Source organism: Nycticebus coucang, chromosome 20 (genome assembly GCF_027406575.1).
Source record: "Nycticebus coucang isolate mNycCou1 chromosome 20, mNycCou1.pri, whole genome shotgun sequence".
NCBI classification, from domain to species: Eukaryota; Metazoa; Chordata; class Mammalia; order Primates; family Lorisidae; genus Nycticebus; species Nycticebus coucang.
This window is the reverse complement of record NC_069799.1, coordinates 21,048,753-21,061,237: the sequence shown is the minus strand read 5'-3', so window position 1 is coordinate 21,061,237 and position 12,485 is coordinate 21,048,753. Positions and strand designations below refer to the sequence as shown.

The 12,485-nt window shown below is 43.0% G+C and overlaps 1 long non-coding RNA gene across 1 annotated transcript in view; it reads right to left on the bottom strand.

Annotated features, from left to right (window-relative positions):
* Positions 1-5,931, bottom strand: part of LOC128572888 (uncharacterized) — a 59,485-nt gene extending 53,554 nt beyond the window's left edge. The window contains exon 1 of the long non-coding RNA XR_008376268.1: positions 5,818-5,931. This is a non-coding gene — a long non-coding RNA (uncharacterized LOC128572888). The remainder of the gene's footprint in view (positions 1-5,817) is intronic.
* Between the last annotated feature and the right edge of the window lie 6,554 nt (positions 5,932-12,485).

Here is a 12,485-nt window from a genome sequence, read left to right as displayed (position 1 = left end):
TGACTATGGTTCATGTCCCTCATCAAGTCTTCTTCCTACTTCTGCAAAAAATTAACTTACAGTTAACCGCAGGTAGGATCAAAAGATATCAATCTATATTAATTACTAAACCTGAAATATGGTTAGAAGTAATAGCTGGATTGAACCCAGCCACTCTACTTCCTAAACTTACTCATGAACCAAAAGAACATTAGTGTCTAGACTTAACTGAAGAAGTCTTTTCTTTTCTTTTCTTTTTTTTTTTTTTAAGAGACATGGTCTTACTTTGTCACCCTCGGTAGAGTACCGTGGTGTACTCATGGCTCACACAACCTCCAGCTCTTGGGCTTAGGTGATTGTCTTGCCTCAGCCTCCTGAGTAGCTGGGACTACAGGTGCCCACCACAATGCCCAGCTATTTTTTGTTGCAGTTTGGCCGGGGCCAGGTTCGAACCTGCCACCCTCAGTATATGGGGCCAGTGCTCTCATCACTGAACCACAGGCGCCACCATGAACAAGTCTTTTCTAGCCAAGGAGACACATAAGATAACCCTTCTGAAGAGGAAGACTGGACTATCTATATAGACAGAAGCAGTTATATTGAAAAACGTATGCAAAGGGCAAGTTATACAGTAGTGACTGCAGAAAGGCCGGCAGAAAGCAAAGCCCTTCTACCAGGGACTTCAGCCCAAAAGTTGAACTAATTGCTCTAACCAGGACATTATAACTGTCAAAAAGAAAAACACTAAACATTTATATGACCCAAAATTTTCTTTCTTTTATTTTTTTTGAGATAGAGTCTCAAGCTGTCACCCTGGGTAGAGTGCCGTGGCATCATATCTCTCAGCAACCTCCAACTCTTGGGCTCAAATGATCCTCTTGCCTCAGTTTTTCTATTTTTAGTAGAGAAGGGGTCCCACTGTTGTTCAGGCTGGTCTCAAACTTGTGAGCGCAAGCAACCCACCAACCTCAGCCTTCCAGAATGCTAAGGTTACATACAGGCATGAGCCACCGCACCCGGCCAAATTTTGTTTAATTCTTCAGACTCAAAATGCCATATAAAAAAAGGAGATGACTAGCACCAGAAAAACTACATATATTAAAAACACTTTCGGGGTGGCGCCAGTGGCTCAGTGGGTAGAGCACCGGCCCCATATACCGAGTTTGGCAGGGTAAAACCTGGCCCTGGCCAGCTAAAAGCAAAAAAAAAAAGCAGTGACAATTGCATCAAAAAATAGTCAGGCATTGTGGCAGGCCCCTGTGGTCCCAGCTACTCGGGAGGCTGAGGCAAGAGAATCGCCTAAGCCCAAGAGCTGGAGGTTGCTGTCAGCTGTGACACCACAGCACTCTACCGAGGGCAACAAAATGAGACTCTGTCTCAAAAAATAAACAAATAAATAAAAATAAAAACAGTTCAGAATAGTCTGGTGTTGTGGCGGGCATCTGTAGTCTCGGCTGCTTGGGAGGCTGAAGCAAGAGAATCGCTTAAGCCCAAGAGTTAGAGGTTGCTGTGAGCTGTGATGCCATGGCACTCTTCTGAGGGCAACATTGTGAGACTCTGTCTCAAAAATAAATAAATAAATAAATAACAAAAACAGTTCGGAAGTTATGCAATTATTAGAAACTGTCTTGCTTTCTCACAAGGTGGCAGTCATGCACTGCCCTGAACACCAGAAAAGACAATCCTGCAAACAGAAACCCAGAGGGTGACACTGCAGCAAAGCAAGCTGCAGGACTGACAGTAACGACCCCTTAATGCCACCACTACAGCTATCTGATTTCAATCCCACCTATAAGAAAATAAATAAAAAAAAAAACAGAAAAATTCCATAATAAAAGAATAGTTAATTCAACATCCGTGGGCAGATCATGCTACCCAGAAGTCTAACACGGCAGGTCATTAAACAACTTCATGACATGACACATTTATGCAAAAAAGTCTCACCCAAGTTCCCTCTGCCATAAGCTGGAAACAGGCAACTCACCCAGATAATCAAAAAATAAATACTTAGTGTTTCTTTTGTACAAGAAACAACCCCCCAAAAGACAACAGATCTAAAAAACCACTCCCACCATACCAGAAGATAATGCCATTTGAAAACTAGCTGGTGGGGTCTGTGCCCATAGCTCAGTGGCTAGGGCTCCTGCCACATACACAGAGGCAGGTGGGTTTGAACCAGCTAAAGAGTGATGAAAACTGCAACAGAAAAATAGCTGGGCTGTGGCAGGTGCCTGCAATCCCAGCTACTTGGGAGGCTGAAGCGGGAGAATCTCTTAAGTCCAAGGGTTGGAGGTTGCTGTTAACTGTGACACCCTAGCACTCTACGGAGAATGACATAGTGAGACTCTTTCTCAAAAAAAAAAAAAAAAAGAAAGAAAGAAAAGAAAAGAAACCCTTTCAGGCATTCTCAATGCAAATGTCAGGGCAAGCAGAATTTAAACTTCTTTTTGTTTTTTGAGACAATCTCAAGCTGTTGCCCTGGGTAGAGTGCCTGGCATCACAGCTCACAGCCACCTTCAACTCTTTGGTTAAGTGATTCTTTTGCCTCAGCCTTCCAAGTAGCTTGGACTACAGGCACCCACCACAATGCCTGGCTATTTTTTGTTGTTGTTGTTGTTGTAGTTGTCATTGTTGTTTGGCAGGCCTGGGACAGGTTTGAACCCACCAGTCCCGATTATGTACCCAGCACCCTAGTTGCTGAGCTATAGGCAGCAAGCCAGCAGAATTTAATCTTAAAGTACAAAACTAAGTACAACAAATTCAGGAGTGTTATCCCTTATTCACAAGTTTTCTCTTCCCTTATGCCAGTCAACCCCTACAGAAAATGTACATCCTTTTATCCTGGTAACCAAGACCAGCTCAAAAACTGGAAAGATAGGCCTGAGAAAAACAACTGAAAGAAAAGACTAGTACAAAAGATGTTCTGCTGATCACACTACAGCAATGAAACTTGCAGGACTAGAAGCCCCATCCCACCACACTCCACTCAAGCTATATCTCACTGCACAAGCAGCTGAGGCCTACAAAAACTAGACTGGAGGAAACACCACATTAAGATTGAAGAGATAGGGCGATGCCTGTTGCTCAAAGGAGTAGGGCACAGGCCCCATTTACAGGAGGTGGCAGGTTCAAACCTGGCCCCAGCCAAAAACTGCAAAAAAAAAAAAAAAAAAGATTGAAGAGATACAATTCCTAGTCATCATCCTCTTGAGACTACACAGGGCTGTATGCTCACCCCAGAACTTTGTCCCATTTTGCTGACATTAAAACATATAGATTTCTTCAGCCCAAAATGTCATAAATATGTCTCATTTCTATCTTACTAGAAGTACTTATATAGAACAGGTATTTACTTCATGCCTAATGGAGGTGTGCACCGGCCAGAACTTAACAGAAATGTCACACTTTTGCCATATATCCACAAGATTATCACACACTCAGATATTTATATTTTAAAAACAACCACTACTGTCAAGAAAAAATATATATTTCCTATACAACTGAAAACTGAAACTACTAGTCATCAATATATTAAGTTTAAAAGGTGCCCATTCTATAGCCAGGCGTTGTGGTGGGCGCCTGTAGTCCCAGCAGCTCAGGAGGCTGAGGCAAGAGAATCACGTAAGCCCAAGAGCTGGAGGTTGCTGTGAGCCGTGTGATGCCACGGCACTCTACCGAGACCAGTAAAGTGAGACTCTGTCTCCACAAAAAAAAAAAAAAAAGGTGCCCATTCTGATACACTAACCTAAATAATTCCTTACTTAAATGTAACTTAACCATCTTTGTTCTTATGCCAATAGACACACCAAGCTACCCTGAAGACAGTTTTTATTACATGGCACCCAGGCTTTTTCTTATATCCCTCTGACAACACAGGCAAACCCTGTTTGCTAAGATTAACCCCTTTTCTACACTGGTTACATAATTTTAAGTCCACCTGGTCTAAAATAACTTAAGATATTAACCTCCCTGAAAACTATAATAGCCACCTACACCTTTTAGCCCTGCTAAATACACAACTTTAGCCATTTTTGTCATACCAACAATAGCAATTGGACTAAATCTGAAAATTACTCCATTGGCCTGTGCCACCATGAAGGCCCTTAATACAACTTCTCCAGCCATAAACTCTCTGAGTGTTAAAAGAAAACAAGTAGGAGTAGTTGTACTAAAAAAATCAACCAGCCATTATAGAGTATTAAAACACTGTCATAGGCTGGGTGTGGTGGCTCTTGCCTGTAAATCTTAGCCCTCTGGGAGGCCAAGGCAGTTGGACAGACTGAGTGCACAGTTTGGAGACCAGCCTGAGACAGAGCGAGACCTCATCTCTAAAACTAGCCAAGACTAGGCTTCTAGTCCTGCAATAGTCTCTCTAAAAGTGGCAGGCACCTGTAGTCCCAGCTACTTGGGAGGCTGAGACAAGAGAATCCCTTGAGCCCAAGAGTTTGAGGTTGCTGTGGCACTTTATGAATGGCAACAAAGTGACATTCTGTCTCCAAATAAATAAATAAATAATTTTTTTAAAAAACATAGATGTAAAAACTTTAAAATCCATATACTGCTTCAGTTATCTAACAGTTCCCAACTCATTAAAAACAAGTTAAGATGTATAAATAACATAGTACAAATAATACAACCAACAAGATTTTTCAGAATATCCAACACTTTCTATCTAAAGTATTGTTATAATTACCCAACCATTACCTAAGTCCGATCTTCATAGTTATTCTTGTATTATACTATAAGCTTCTTAATGTTATAAATACAATGTATACCATTCATATGTTTCACAAATTTCAAGAAACAAAATTAACCAGCACAGCCTGCAAGTCAATTTAACCATAATGATTATTTCCATTTTAAATCAATTTCACAGATATGAAAATAAAATAAATGAAAGTAGAGAATGTGGTAGACACAGACACCCCCACGACCTTTCTTAGCTATTTCTGAACTGAGAATGCACTTTAAAACACAGGAAGAGTAAGTCAAACAGGCCAAACCAGAAATAGGGAATAAAGGTAATAATCTTGAAAAAAAAATGAAGTAATGAGGCATTTTAGAGCAAGTTAATAGCATGTTTAATGATGTTTCATTGATGATGATTTTTGATTAGATTTTTAATTGTTATGTGTGTTTAATTTGCCTACATGTTGTTAATCACATTATGTATAATACATTTTTAGTACACTTTTGAAATTATTAAAACTTGTTACACAGACAAAACAACATTACAAAATTAGTCCCGCTGTCGTCCGTAATTACTAGCCTTTCTGATAATAAAGCCTTTTAAGGAAACAACTCCCCGTCCCTGTTTAACTACAACCTCAGGCAACGGAGCCTCTTCTTGTTCCTCAAGAGAGTGAGCCAGGGCGCCCTGCCCTAAATTTATCTTCAACGAAATGGAGGGATTGGGGGTTCCGCGGACTACGGGCTCCCCCATGAACAAGCCCCACACACTCAGCAGGGATTCTTCCCTGAGGACCCTTCTGTTGTCACCACGTGGGAGGGACACGCGGGGCTGCAGCCACACAGTTCCTCAGAGAGAGCTCTGGGCCGTGGTCCAAGTAACAGGTCCAGGAAGGCTTCAAGCAACAGAGTCCCAACTCCCTGCCCCACTCCACCTTTTGCCAAGAGGGGTCAGAGGGCCAAGGGGTGCCAGTGACAAACTTCACTCTGAAGACTCTAAAACTGAAGGGAAACTGCCCGCCCGGTCCGCCACAGCCACTTCTGGCTCCAACCACGCCCCTCCCCCTCTCAGGACGCCCAGTCTCCTATACTAACTATTTTCCCAGCTTCAAGGATGTCCCGGTGTCCTCCCTACAGATCTCCCAGTACCTGCAGGAGGTCACAGGGTGACAGAGGCTGCTGCAGAGACACTTGGGATCTCCAGGAGATGGAACCGCTAAAGAGGAGCCCCCAGCTCAGTGCCCAGCTCTAGCGACAAACGCGGCTGGATCCCCGGAGCCGCCTTCTTCTTTCAGGCTGTGCATCTGATTGGACAGTTCATATTGGAGCATCGCTGATTGGATAGGGCCTCAGGCACCACCTCTCACCTTGAGTGACAGAAATGCCGACTGACAGGAGCCTGAAAGAGGCCAGAATGCTAACGGTCTCTTCACCACAGAACTTTTTTTATTTTATTTTTTTATTAAGGGCAAGAACCATGACTTTATTTATCTTGATATTCCTCTGTGCTTGCCATACAGTAACGTTTTTTATTTATTTATTTATTTATGTTTTGAGACAGAGTCTCACTATGTCACCCTGGGTAGAATGCTGTGGCCTCACTGCTGCAGCAACCTCAAACTCTTGGGCTTCCAGCCATTCTCAACCTGTGGGTCGCGACCCCTCTGGACCATTGGAAAACACATCCTACATATTAGATATTTACATTACAATTCATAAAAGTTGCAAAATTACAGTTATGAAGTAGCAAGGAAAATAATTTTATGGTTGGGGGTCACCACGACATGAGGAACTGTATTAAAGAGTTGCGGTGTTAGGAAGGTTGAGAACCACTGGTAAGAGATTGCCTTACCTAAGCCTCTCAAGTAGCAGGGAGTATGGCCGCCCAGCCACAAAGCCTGGCTATTTTGTTGTTGTTGTTGTTGTTGTCATTGTTTTAGCAGGCCCAGGCCAGGTTTGAACCCACCAGCCCGGGTGCATGTGGCCGACACCCTAACCACTGAGTAGGTACTGAGCCACAGTAAAGGTTTAACAAATTTTGATTAAAGGAATCAAAATGTATTTACTGAGTGTTTAGTCAGTGCTAGACTTGAGCTCCTATCATTAAAATAAAAGTCAGACTCTGCTTTGAAGGAGTTTTCAACACACATTGTAGAGGAATGGACACCATGCTTGCAAGGACAGTAACTGATTCTTTTTTTTTTTTTTTTTTTTTTTTTAAAGGTTTTTTTTTTTTTTTGTAGAGACAGAGTCTCACTGTACCGTCCTCGGGTAGAGTGCTGTGGCGTCACACGGCTCACAGCAACCTCTAACTCCTGGGCTTCCGCGATTCTCTTGCCTCAGCCTCCCTAGTAGCTGGGACTACAGGCGCCCGCCACAACGCCCGCTATTTTTTTTTGTTGTTGCAGTTTGACCGGGGCTGGGTCTGAACCCGCCACCCTCGGCATGTGGGGCCAGCGCCCTACTCGCTGAGCCACAGGCGCCGCCCCAGTAACTGATTCTTATCAAATTAAAAGGAACTATTGAGAACAGGACAGTCTCCTAGCAAGCCTAAAGACATTTTGTGACTTAGGGGCAGTCCCCAAGTAACTCAATGTTCCGGAATGAGATAAGATCAGTCCCTCGTTAGTAAGCATGTGTTAAACAATGATGCTTGGTACTTCTTCATGGGGGTTGTGGGGAAAGAACATGTGAGGAAAGAGCGAGTGGCAATCCTTAGGCAAGCAGCCCACATATGTAATTACCTTAACTCTCCCCACCTGTTGTGTATAACCTTTCTGTTGTGTATAACTGAGCCTTTGCAGAAGGGGCTCAGGGCTACCCTGCACTTAAGGTTAGCCCATCTCTCCCAAGCTTGTACTTCAATCCCTGTCACACCTGTTTCCTTCGTGCAGCAATCGTGACCAACACCTTAGGGATACATCATGATGTCTGGGTAAAAACATGCACAAAAAGAATTTCATAATCTTATAAACAGATGAAAAACATAGGCAGTTAAAGCAAAGGCTGGCTATGGCAGTTCAAAGAAGGGTGAAATTCCCTCTAGTCTTCAGTGAGGGAGTTGGCATTGCAGGAGGCTTCATGCAGGAGGTGATATTTAAGCTCCCAAATAACAGGTACTACATGGGGGTATGTGATATATTTCCTGGGAGAAGGGCTCAGCTACAACATGAACTTTTCCTAACAAACTCTGTAGCTCTTTTTACATAGGGCTTTGTGCCTTCTCTGGGATACAGCTGTGCCTAAGGGATGTTTGTATTTAGCCATGAATATAAATTATATCCTTTTGTCAATTTCAATTATATATACATATATATGTGCTATAATATACACACAGAGTAAATACATGTTTTTCACTCATGGAAACAATATATTAACAGTTATATACATTTTTTATGGTAAAAATGTATATACAGTGTGAACATAAAGTTCATGCACAATTTACTATTTAAACTTGAAACTTCACTATTTCTTTTTTCTTTCTTTCTTTCTTTTTTTTTTTTTTGAAGACAGAGTCTCACTATGTTGCACTTAGTAGAGTGTCATGGCGTCACAGATCACAGCAACCTCCAACTCTTGGGCTTAAATGATTCTCTTGCCTCAGCCTCCCAAGTAGCTGGGACTACAGGTAACTGCCACAAGGCCCAGCTATTTTTTTGTTGCAGTTTAGCTGCTCTGGGCCAGGTTCAAACCCACCACACTTGGTCTATGTGGCTGGCGCTGTAACCACTGTGCAACAGGCACCAAGCCAAATCTTCACTATTTCAATTTAAATTAAAACACTTTACTGACGGTGCTCAAAGCTCAGCGGGTAGGGTGCCAGCCACATATATTCAGGCTCGCTCGTGAGTTCGATCACATACCTGGCCAGCTAAACAACAATGACAACTGAAACAAAAAAATAACCAGGTGTTGTGGCAGGTGCCTGTAGTCCCAGCCACTTGTGAGGCTGAGGCAAGAGAATATCTTAAGCCCAAGAGTCTGAGGTTGCTATCACCACGGCACTCTACTGAGGGTGACATAGTGAGACTCTTGTCTCAAAAAATAAATAAAACAATAAAACACTTTACTATTTATATTTCACACAAAATTTATGTCCGCCCTGTATTTAGAATTAAACAGGTGGATTGGTGTAGATGATTCCGTTTTGGTGGGCAACATCCAAGCATCATAATCAGCAGCCAGCGAAACATATGCCTTCTTCTCTCCATCAGGCCTGATCCAGATGTTGACCTTGGCCACATCAATGTCATACAGCCTCTTCACAGACTGTTGATCTAGTGCTTGTTGATTTGACGTCCAAATGAACACGAGTGTGTTGTCTTCTTCTCTCTTCTTCATGGTAGACTCAGTGGTCAGGGAGAACTTTATGATGGTAGAGTGGTAAGCTTGTTCCTTCTGGGGAAGCCCTTCCTGGGATGTGTGGACTGCCTCCAGAGGACCCACAGAGCCTTCAGCCGTCGAAATGTTGGTGATTTCTGAATATCCTTTTTTTGTGTGGCTGTGGTTACCTTTCAGCACAGCCTTCTTGACCTTCCATGCCTTTGTTTTGGCTTTGGATTTGGGGGGTGGAAGAGGAAGGAGCTTCCTTCTTTCCTTTGGCATCATCTTGTGAAAAGCAATGATTATTTTAAAGTTTGAGAATTTTTTTGTTTTTTTTTTTTTTTTTTTGTAGAGACAGAGTGTCACTTTATGCCCTTCGGGTAGAGTGCCATGGCATCACACAGCTCACAGCAACTTCCAACTCCTGGGCCTAAGCGATTCTCTTGCCTCAGCCTCCCGAGCAGCTGGGACGACAGGAGCCCGCCACCATGCCCAGCTATTTTTTGGTTGCAGTTCAGCCGGGGCCAGGTTTGAACCCGCCACCCTCGGAGAATTTTTTTGTTTTTGTTTTTTGTTGTTGTTTTTGAGAGAGAGTCTCATTGCATTGCCCTCAGTAGAGTTCCATGGTGTCACAGCTCACAGCAACCTCAACATTTGGGCTTAAGCAATTCTCTTACCTTAGCCTCCCAAGCAGCTGGGACTACAGGTGCGACCACAATGCCCAGCTATTTTTTTGTTGCACTTGTCACTGTTATTTAGCTGGCCCTGGCAGGGCTCAATCCCACCATCCTGGGTGTATGTGGCCACACCCTAACCACTGAGCTATGGGCACCGAGTGAGTTTGAGATTTTTTTTTTTAATTTGTCTTAACTCCGGTCATTTAAGGAGGCACCCTGAGCTTTGAAATAGGAGGCAGTCCTCTAAGTCAGCCTGTCCAATAGAAACAAAATCAGAGGTATGTGTGTCATTACAAATTTTCTAGTAACCACATGAAAGAAAAGATAATGAAATAGGTTAAATCGATTATTATTTATTTAACCTAATATTTTCAAAATATCGTTTTCATAACCGATCAATAGAAATATTTTAATGAATTACTTTGGTTATGTATCTTTAAAATTCATTCTATGTATTAACTGTAGAGCACAACTCTCTATTCAGAACAGCATGTGGACAGTTACTGCCACGTTGAAGTGCAGCTCTGAGGGCTCTGACTTTACTTAACCTCAGAGATATAACTGGCCTGAACAATACTTTTCTATTATCAGAGTAAGGGAATATTCTACTCCTTATTTTTATCTCTACTCATGTCGAAGTGTGGGAGACACACAGCACCAGGTGGGAGCACAGGACAGTGTGCACAAAGGGTCTACTGGTAGACACTCACTTCACACCCTGCTTGGCAGAAGCCTATCTACCTTCCAGAAATCATACACTGAACAAAAATTAGTGAGGCTCCAAAAAGAAACTTCAATCGTTTGCTTACATAACTCCCCATAGGATGGGATATAAACAAAAACCATGTGATTACTGGACTGGACAAGGCAGGGTGGGTGTGAGATCTAGGTTTCTGAGAGGTACCTGAAGTCGGATAAGTACATCCACCACCTGCAGGGATTAATGACCCCCCACTAATTAATCCAACCTTCCAGGCTTTGAGTCTCCAAATTGAACACAGGTGAGCACAGCACCAGCTGCTCCTCCTCTGGCCTGCACCAAGGAGAAGAGACTTTGGGGCTGATGTGGGTAACCAGGGATTACCTGGTGGGTAACCAGGAAAAGTAACAGGTAAATGCCTGGCTGTCCCTGCACCTAGGCAGGACTCAGAACCTGGGTGTGGACCTGGCACATCCTAGGGCTCCTTATTCTTTAACTTTTTTGGTTTTTTTTGAGATAGAATCTCACTTTGTTGCCCTACCATAGACCTATCACAGAGTACCGTGGCATCATAGCAAACAGCAACTTCAGACTTCTGGGCTCAGTGACTTTCTTGACTTAGCCTCCCAAATAGCTGGTATTGTAGCTGGCTGCCCAATGCCTTTCTATTTTTGGAGGCACAGTCTCGCTCTAGCTCAGGCTGGTCTTTAACTCCTGAGCTCAGGAAGTCTGCCCACTTCGTCTTCCCAGAGTGCTGGGAAGTGTGAGCCACCAGGACCAGCCCCACTTTAAATTCTAGAAGACACACTGGTCTAACTCACAGACTGTTAGAAAAATAAAATGGTTTCATTAAAGTAAGAATAACATTTCTCAGTGTCACCTACAGAGACATTCTTGCACAAATATTTTGGTGACAACACTGTTCACACTTAGGCATTCAGAGTGCTCTTATCCTAATTGTAATGCCAAGCTGTCTGGTACTCATTTACCTACAGTTATCACACCCAGATCTGGTGACAAACCTGAAAATTTACTATTACAATGTGCAAGAAAACTTTCTTTTTTTTTGAGACTGCGTTTCACTATGTCACCTCAGTACAGTTTCTGTGGCATCACAGCTCACAGCAACCTCAAACTCTTGGGCTCAAGCAATTATCTTGCCTCAGCCTCCCAAGTAGCTGGGACTACAGGTGCTTGCAACAATGCCAAGCTATTTTCTTGTTGCAGTTTTCATTGTTCTTTACGTGGCTCTGGCTGGGCTCAAACCCACCAGCCTTGGTGCATGTGGCTGGCACCGAGCCACAGGAAAACATTTTTAATGGAAAGGGATGATGAGAAGTATGTTACACATTTTTATTAAAATACTTTGTTTCTGGCCAGGCGCCTGTAGCTCAGCAGCTAGGGCACATACACCAGGGCCTGGCAAGTTCGAACCTGGCCCAGGCCTCCTAAATAACAATGACAACTTCAACCAAAACAATAGCCTGGTGTTGGCTCGGCACCTGTGGCTCCAGAGGCTAATGTGCCAGCCACATACACCTGAGCTAGTGGATTCGCATCCAGCCCGGGCCTGCCAAACAACAATTACAGCTGCAACCAAAAAATGGCCCAGTGTTGTGGCAGGCGCCTGTAGTCCCAGCTATTTGGGAGGTGGAGGCAAGAGAATAGCTTGAGCCTAGGAGTTGGAGGTTACTGTGAGCTGTGATGCCACAGTTCTCTACCCAGGGTGACAGCTTAAGTGTCTCTCAAAAAAAAAAAAAACAAAAACCAAAAAAATAGCCTGGTGTTGTGATGAACGTCTTAGTCCCAGCTATTTGGAAGGCTGAGGCAAGAGAATCGCTTAAGCCTAAGAGTTTGAAGTTGCTGTGAGATGTGTGATGCTACAACTCTCTAGTGGGTGACATAGTGAGACTCTGTCTCAAAAAAAAAAAAAAATGTACAAGTTGATTGTGTGTCATCTACACCACAATAAAAATGTAGGAAAAACAAATGTGCATGTATCTTCCACATATACGATGTCAATTATTAATAACACTAAAATTAATTATTCCAACAACCAAAAATATTCTGTATTGATTATAACATTTTGGAAGACGTGCCATCAAATAACTAAGATG